Raw genomic sequence first — 9,461 nt, 5'->3', positions numbered from 1 at the left:
CCTGTTCTACCGATGCAAAAACCAGATGGAAAATACGAACATAGAAGTACATTCTTTGAATTATTTTTTTAATTACAAAAGTTAACACAAATCCTGTTTCCAACTAGCTAGCAGAAACACCACTGAAGAACAAGCTAAAACCCAGAGCAGCATGAGAGATAGGAATACCTCACTTGCAGACCTGGGGCTTTGCAGGGTGTCAGCACAGCAGACCTTTTGAGACACTTGCTTTTGGTGTAGGCTGTGCTTTTTAGAGGGAAAAATAAAGCATTGGTGAGTTACAGAGGATATTGCTGAAACAGGATGCCTATTGCAATGCTAACACTCTTAATGCTGCTATTTATAATTTGAGGTACTCTGCTGTCTAGAGAACCCCACCAGAAACAAGGCCAACATTCTTCCTTACCTTGTAGAGAAGGGGGGGAAATGGTGGTGGAGCCACATCACACGTGTGGTTGTCTTCGTGCTCCCCTGGTGCGTGGTGCTGGGAGCCAAGGTTCAGCCAGGACAGTACCATGATGTGGTCCTGCGGAAGTCTGTGCCCACCCACTGCTGGAATGACAAGGAATGACAAGGCCATCTGCAATCAGCTCATCATTTCTAAAGGCAATTCCTCTATCCGGGGTTGGGCGCAGTGAGCAGGCAGTGTGGGGCAGCTGCCACTGACAGGGATGTGCTCACCTGCGGGTCCTTGGTGCCAGGCTTTCAACCAGGCTGTGGTTTTGGCCACAATCATAGAATCATAGAATGGTTTGGATTGGAAAGGACCTTAAGATCATCTAGTTCCAACCCCCCTGCCATGGGCAGGGACAGTAAGTAATCAAATGTTAATTAAATGAAATGTTCATGGAAAGCAGGGGAAGTTAAATCCTAGGCTAAGCATACTGTCCTGTCATCTCTGATTCTTTCCATCTTTTTTTTTTTTTTTGCTGAACCTGTCCTCTCTGATTTGTTTGTTGTTTATTTGGGGTTTTTTCCCCCATGTGTCAATTGTGCAGCCAGCAACCTTGCTACTTCTTGCATTTAATATCCTCAGCTGCTCTATCTCCTTTCTTCTCAAGCCAGATGTTGAGAAGCAAGTGTTCTTTTAAGGCTTCCAAGTCTTATACCCGACTTTTACTGTTGTAATTACTCTAAATAGCAATAAGAAAATGTATCTGGTGTTCCAAGATATAAAAACATGCCCTGGAGCAGATTTTGCACTCAGATGTTGACAGTACTGGTAAGATTGTAGGCAGGATATTGCTGTAGTTTCAGACAGGATGAAGAAAGTAAGACCTAAAGTAACGTTCAACAAATTCTTCTGTATCCGGACAAGGCTTTGCATTCTTCTTGTTAGACTAAAAGATGACTTTCCAGTGATCTCTTGATATGTGCTGGTACTAGCAAAGTGTATCAGAAAACTAGGGGGCTTGAGGTTATCTGCAAAGCAATGTTTCACTTTTTTATTGTTAATGTTATATACTATTAGTACCATCGCTTCTAAAGCTAATGTCAAGATTACTGTTTTACATTAAGTGATGTAGGCTAGAATGACAAAGGAGATAGCAGTAGGGAGATAAAACATAAAGCTGTATGGAATATCAGTTAGACTTATTACACTTACTGTAAGACTTCTGCAGAAACGTCAGTCACAGAGTTAAACAAGTATTAAATTGACTACCACAATGCAGGAAAAATTTGCCGACTTCTCTGTTGCTACGATAGAATATTGCACATAAAATAGTATAATATTAACTGTTGCTTCCCATTTCACAAAGGATTGTATTGATTCACTCAAATGGAATAAAAAAATCTTAGGCATTAAACTAAACTATCCGTTGCTTGTTTTTCTTATTTAATCATTAATTTCAGGAGTCAGAAGGAGAAATGACAAAGTTGAATCAAAGCTTCTGAAACCTGTGCTGTGATCCAGTGAATAGTAAGTTACGTATATAAGCTCATTTTCAAGTCATTAAGACTGTTCATGCACAACCAATCAGTATCCTGCTTGAGTGCAGAGCATCTAAAATTAGAGTTCACTGATTTGGTAAAAATCTGAAGTTGATCAGCAGCTTTTGAAATACAATTACTTCAACTGGGATGTCAGGAATGGGATGAACAAATCTGAAAAAAATTAACCAAAGTCAATATACTAGAACTGTGACAGCAGTCTTTGATCTTTGTCCCAAATCTGAATGACAGTTAACCAGCAATTGGTTTTTTTTATGTTAAATCTTTGTATAACAGCACAATTACAGGATATTTCCAGTTTCATGTGTAACAGAAGACTCAGACCACAAGTGTAAACATTTTCTTTTTCCCTGGACAATGAATTTATTTTTTTATAGCTAAATCAATGATTAGATAATGGTTTCAAAAAAGAAGAAGAAAAAAGTACTTACTTGAATCTTAATGAATTTTGCTGCCTTGGGCTGGTATGAAGCATGACCTGATACCACCTTCTTCCAGAAAGCTCATTCAGTTGCCAGACATCCTTCCATTTCTCTCCTCTCAGGAGACACCCCTGAAGAAGAAAACCCACTCTGCTGTCTGAAAAATGTTTATGTTGTGATGTGCGAAACAGGAAAAAAACTGGGAGGCCAATACCCTCTTTTTTAATTTCCTTACTTTTATTTTCCTGTCCTCTTTTTTTACAGCTGTTCTTTACTGATTTTCTGTGTGTCCTTGATATTTTTTGTCTGTTTCTTTCACAAACACATGAAAGCCATGTAGGCTAGTAAGGAGCTGGAAACTTAGGTGTGTATTACGCAGTGTTTTAAGTGTGGACTCCTCTTGCATAAGAGTAGATCAAAACTGACCATAGTGCTTTCGTTCAAAAGCGCATGTACCAGATAATTGCAGGATGAAGTCGGACAAGATGGATGCAGCTGAAATGGGTCATATCAGCACAAGCTGATGATCATTTCTTGCTTTGCACCTCATCCATAGCCTCAGACTATACATCAATGTTCTGTCTGCACACCTTGAAGAGAAACAGGTGTGTAAGTAAGTGGAGAGTTTGGTGCTGGGATGCCTTTGTTGTGCCTGTCACATTTACCTGTGTATTAACTAGACCTTACTAAGAACTCGGATGTCTGTCCATATGTTTTACTTGCTTAATGATGTGCCTGGGCAGCACTCATGTCTGCACTCTGGTTCCACTTGTGAGAGCTACAGGTGGTAGCAGGACATGAAAAGTTAACTGCAAAATGTCAAAGTCAGGTGTAAATCCACCGTTACTAATTCTCCCCTGTGCCAGCGTAAGGATTTATCTGTGTGCCAGCAATCCTGGTGCCAATACTTCATGGTAGAGTTTCCTGAGAGAAAATTTCTGTAGGGGGTGGAGTCTTACACAGTATATTGACATTTTTATTCTGAAAATTTTACTCTATAATTGTGGATGTGTATCATGTAGGCATTTTTATTAAAAAAGTCAGTTGTGTTCTTCACCTGATAGCAAAGCTTCAGAGGACCCTTGTCATCGTCAGGGCCTTCTGCGGGACGGAATGAGCCAAAGACATGAGCAGAAACATGTGAGGAGATGGGGTGCTTGCCATGCATGGTCCCCAGCATGATACACCCCAGCCCTTTTCCTCCAAGCCAAGGAGCAAGTCAGACACATGTGCTAGTGGGTGCACGTGAAATGATATTTTCCAGAAATTTATAGGGAACTAAGGGTGAGTAGATTTTCATGGGCACAACAGAGGATGCCTCCCTAGAGCTTCTCCTTCCAAATTTCAGGTTCCTTTCCACTGTAAGCAGGTGGTAAAGCCCTTCAAAGGAACAGATGGATGTATTTAACGTTAACAACTGATTTTCCACAGGCGTGCTCTTGGAAACAAATGATCCCTATTTCCTGAGATGGAGAAAAAAAATTCCAGCCCAGAGCCGACTAGAAGTGTGGAAAATGTGAGGCTGAACACATTTGAGTTTGGTAAATGTAAAACAAATGAAAACAGAAGCTTATAGTGGAAATTGTTGAGCCACCAGGAGTGTAGAGAAATGGCCAACTCCCATCCTCATAAAAGATGTAAAAAGCTGTATCCAGACAATTAATACACCCAGGCCTTTTCATCTAACCCCATCTATGGACATTCCAACAGAAATGAACTCAGCGCCACCAGCAGCTTTGTCAGGCTTGGGTCATTCTCTATGGACTCAACTTTCTGGACACCAGCATGTGAAGGAAAGGGGGATGAAAAGGTTGTCTTACAAAAGCAAACTTCATTTGCCTTGTTAAACCCAACAAAAAAAGACTGAGGGTGATATGACTGCTATCTTTACATGTGCCTGGGGAGGAAAACAGGCTGTACTAGCAAACTGTCTATTTTGGCATGGGAATAAGTTAGCATAAACTGTCTGTGAATTAACACATTCTGAAAATTACGTGGGGTTTTAAGCATTGAGGGGATTTTTTGAGCCTGGGGCATGCGCGTTTTGGACGCAAAAGAAACAACTGTGTTTTGTACTAGGCTCAAGCCTCATATGAGCAGTGCCATCTGGCCAGCTGTAGCCCCAGTGGCAGCAATCAGTAGCCAGTCTCAGACACCGATTGTTTCAATAGATTTATAATTAATTCTTCTGAAGTGCAAATTCCCACAGAAACAAATCCTAGTATTAAAAATGTCTTGAGATGAAAAATTTTCTGATGACTTTAAGTAGGCTGAGGTTGTTTTGAGTCTCGGTGCATGAGTGACTGTCAGGAGAGTGCACGAGGCAGGAGTCTTGCTGGACAATGCAGCAAATTTCCTGACAATGTACATCCATCAGGCAAGTAACTGCTTCTGAGCTGATGAGGGGAAAAGTTGCCAAGTGACCAGCAGAATCTCTGTCATCCCTTTTGCAAATTAAGTGGAAAAATTGCCTGGAATTTTGCAACGTGGAAATAACTTGAGCTCCAGCTGCCTGGAAGGGCTGAGCCTGCATTTTGTTATAATTCTGTCCTCGCTGTCACGCTGCCTAAAAGCCACACACTTTTCTGGGTCTGGGAGTTGAGCTTCTTTGGCCTTCTCTCCCTGGCCCCAAATTGTGTTTACAATTGCAGTGTAGCTTAAGACCTTATTTTTCAGCATCAGAGAGCCCAGGAGCAAGTGTCAAAGCCTCAAACAGGCCCATGGGGCTCTCCGATACATGCCTTATCCTTCCAGCCTTTAGTCTACCAGACATGTTGGTCTGCGAGGCCAAGAGAAAGAGGCAAGTGAAAAGAAGTCTTCTGTGGTTTTCCATGGTTTCACTATCTTGCCTATTTCGAAGTGACTGGGTTTTTTTCTTTCTTTCTTTTTCTCTCATGGATGCCTTGGCATGCATCCCTGCTGGCATAGGGCACTCACTCAGAAAGCCTTCAGTTTTGTGCTGGTCTGGATTTACTTTTCCTCCAAGATGATTTTTCCTGGAGCAGCTTCTGAGCACTGCTGAAAGTGCCTGGCAGATGGTCCTTCACAGTTGGACTGTCCTGCCACACTCTGGTGCATTTGCTATTGGGTGAAGCTTCCTATCCAGCAAGACTTAGCAGCTAAGATTTCCAGAGGAGAAACTCCTGTGGCATGTTTCCATTTTGACTGAGGTGCTGTTTCCAAACGTATGTAAGAGATGGACTGAAAATGGAAAATTTGGAGGAAGGTTTTAACCACTCCACAAAGTCTGCTGGTTTTAATCTCTCTGTTTCAGTAAAGGCTGTTGTGCACTGAAACACTCATTGCTGTTAGAATACTGAAAACTCTGCTATCAGAAGTTGCAGAGAAGTCAGTGGTTTCAATGCCCAAGGGGAAAAAAGGGGATAAAATCAGTCTGCAGATGGGAATCCATGCACTGTCAAGGTAAAGGGCAGATAATAAAGAAGTTTCCTCCACTGTGCTCTTAAAGTCCAGGCTTGGACTCCAGCGGACACAGGGATTGCAAACACTTAAACAAGCCAGACTCTAAAATAATAGACAGTGTAAAAAGCAGAGGACTACCACAGTGAATTTTCATGAGTCTTGACCTTCTTTTCAAGCTTTTCTCTCCAGCCTGAATAAACAGAAACAGAAACTCATGTTTTCACAGAAAAAATAAAAATAAAAATCATACAGACTCAGACCAAGGGTCTGGCTGACTTAATATCCTGTCTCCAACAGTGACCAGCAACAAGTGTCTAGGAAGAGAAGCAAAACAGGTATGGATACTTTCCTGCTACGATCTCCCAGCCTTCAGCAGTTATACGCCAGAAATTGTATTTAATAAGCTTTCACAGACCTCTTTTCCTTTCACGGATTTATAGAGTCACTTCTGGGACTCGTGTATAAGCCTAACTACCAAAACATCCTGCAGGCTCTGCAGTTTAATCGCAATGTATATGAAACAGAGCCTTCCTTTGCTTGTTTTCAGGTGACACCTGGTAATTGCATTTGGTGCCCTCCGTTTCTCATAGGGTGCAAGAGAACGGATGATCACTGCCTGGTGGGTACCTTCCCTGCAGCCCCACTGAGGCTGCTCCATCGGTGGTCTGCTGGATACCATGTGAAGACTACAAAGCTGCCCCCGGAGGAGGTCATGGGTCATTTGTTCTTGTCCTTGCCCCTGAATGCCCTGATCTGGAGCCTTGCTCCCTCCTCTCTGACTCCCACATGCCCCCACCCTCCATCAGCTTTTCCAGCAGCATTGCTGGGAAGGCGGGAAAAAGCCTGAAAAACTTCGAGCAGAAATGTGACGTGCTTGCAGTTAAAGAGTGTCTGCAAAATATTTACAGACTATTTAAGCAGTTGGCAAGTGCTTTGGGGAATAACTTATCAAGAGGCTCTTTTCCAGCTCTTCTCAGAGGAAGGAAAACTTAATTATTCTCATTTAACATTAGCAGAGACTGGGACGAAGCAGGAGTGTGTGCCCAGACAGTAGCAGCATTGTGGCAGTCTCCTCCTCACCCTCACAGCAGACCCTTCACCCTCCCTGACTGCAGTATGTGGTCAAAGTCACTGAAATACTTGTGTTTCAGCCATAGGTATTACATCAAAACTACAAAACAAACCCCTAGATCTAAACAATGCAATAACCGTGATATTGGATCTCAAGTGGGATCCAAATTTTGCCATTTAATATTTCTACCTGTATAAAACAATGAATTTCAATGATGGATTCAAATGCACAGCTGGAATAGTCACCAAAACACGCACCTGGGACCCACTCTACAACACATGACTAAATAGCAGGCATTAGAATAATATTATCCTCATTCTTTAACCTGGCATGCCTCGTGGCAGTAACCAGAAATCAATATAAAAAAGGTATATCCAAAGGCAGGGTTTCCCAGCCTTCTATGCCAAAGAACATAACGTTTTTTAAGAACCAATTTAGAAGAAGTGTTGCCCACACTTCTATCCCAGCCTGTAGGATGTTTTCTTTTTGGCACAGTAACTGAACTTTCTAGTCTCAATGTTACAAAACATTGGCAAATGACGGTGAAAGTCCACGCATAGTGAGTGTGCTGCATGAGACATCCTGTCAGAAAATCAATACTATGCTTATATCGTCTTGAAAGGAAACAGCTGAGGGTGGCATAAGGATGAGGGCACATCTGTCTAAATGTCCTCATACTGCCCTGGTGAAGCACGAGGAACTCCGTCATCCCCAGCACCCATCCTGCCTCTGCTAGCACAGCATGACCTGCCATAGCCACCACTGCAGGCGATCATCATCTCCTGTAGGCTCATGAGCAGGGGGACCAGGAAAAGCCTTGGTCTATTTTTGGTACAGCAAACCCCAAAAAGCCAAAAGGTTAAGTGGCTATAAGCCCTGGTTGGTTTTCTGCAGCCCAGAGTGTGTGGGAGCATGGGGTGCCTCAGCAGGAGGTATTTGTCTCCCTGGAGCCAGAGCAGGGAGAAAGTGAGACCTTTCAGGGGCAGCCTCTGGTCCATTCAGGTCAGCTAATAACTTGGGTGAATATATTTCCCCTGTCTGTCTGTCTCTCTGCTGTGGTTTAGGGAGAGGCCAGTATTGCTTCAGCACGCGGGACCGTTGTTTCCCTTTGCCAGTGCGGCTCTCAGGACTCACCCAAACACAAGCAAGTGAGTCAAGTCTTTCCTCCCACAGGCTGGACGGAGAGAAAGGCAAGGGGAGGCTGCTTTATTTTTAGCTGCCTGAGACATGCAGACCTCATGGTGATGGGGGGCAGATTATTACATAAGAACTCATACTAAGACTTGCTATTTAAGTCCATCTGGCCTCTCCCTAATCTCAAGTGCTGTACTAGCAGTTCCCGCTCTGAATGCCCGTAATCAAAATATAACGCGTTTTCCTGGAATTCATTACATCAATTTAATGAGCAGCTTTTCTCCGTATGCTGGTCTTCCTGGCTAATGCTTACAGATAGTTGCTGCTCTGGTAGCTATAGTGGTACGCCCAGATCTGTTGTAGCCCCACAAGTAAAACCATGGGGTGAGCATAGAGGGTCATTAACCCCCAGGTAAGAGGGGCTTGCTTTTGAGCAGGCTGTCAAATACTGTGGTTATTACCTCCACCCTGCTGCTGCCACCCCTCCCTAGGGAAAGGGTTTTACACAGAAAATGAATGTAAAAAAATCTGCAGCTGATATATCCTAGATGCTTTCATGCTGCTATAACCCAAAATACACCTACCTATGCATCACTCGGTTGTCCGCAAAGGCAGACCGGGGCATGCAGGCAGGACTTTAGGCATAGTCTCTTCTGCAACAAGGGTATTTCAGGTATATTAAAGATTTCTCATGATTGATTTAGGGATTTTGTATCGTGCCTGAAATCCTGGCTATGTCCTGCTGAGCCCCCTCTCTACACAAAGTTTGCCATGGGTGTCTTCACACCTACTTCATGGTGGGGGGGGAGGGGGGTTGCCAGTAAAAACACCTTTTCCCAGTTCCAACAGCAGCAAAAGAGGGGAGCAGTGAAAGCGAGGAGGCTGTTTTGTAGCTAAAGGACAAGGGAAGCTGTAAGGCCTTTTAGTGGCATTGTCCAGGAAGAAGCCATGTTACTGAGTCCGAAGCAGCAATATCTTTTAAAAATATAATCTTTTATCCTCATGCTGCTCTAAAGCACTCAGAGGAAACAAGCACATTAAAAACAAGGCAGAGGCCTGCAGCTCCTGGGAATGTCCTGTGCCACATCCCACAGGGGTCCTTCTGGATTTCAGGTGATGCAGGGGCTATATCGAGCTCCTGGGCACTGGGGTGAATGGAAACACTTCTCGTCACATTAATAACAAAGGGCTAGACTCCAGCCCTCTAAACGCAAGCAATTGGTTGGTAGTCTGGGGAGAAACCAGAATCGCTTTCTGCAAAGGTTTCTGTTGTACTACCCATGAAGTGCAATAGATCTGGAAAACAGGGGATGAAAGGTCTGTCTATTTTTATACAGAAGAGTGTAAGTGTTAGGTATCTGTGGCAATATTTAGTCCGAAGGAAAGTGATATTGAATCTGAGTGACATAATGAGAGAGTGTCTGGCAAAGCCCATTCCAGAAGAAAAGCAGCAGGAA

The sequence above is a fragment of the Nestor notabilis genome, unplaced genomic scaffold, assembly GCF_000696875.1.
Source record: "Nestor notabilis isolate BGI_N333 unplaced genomic scaffold, ASM69687v1 scaffold21941, whole genome shotgun sequence".
NCBI classification, from domain to species: Eukaryota; Metazoa; Chordata; class Aves; order Psittaciformes; family Psittacidae; genus Nestor; species Nestor notabilis.
The sequence above is the reverse complement of the archived record's forward strand: the minus strand, read 5'-3'. Positions refer to the sequence as shown.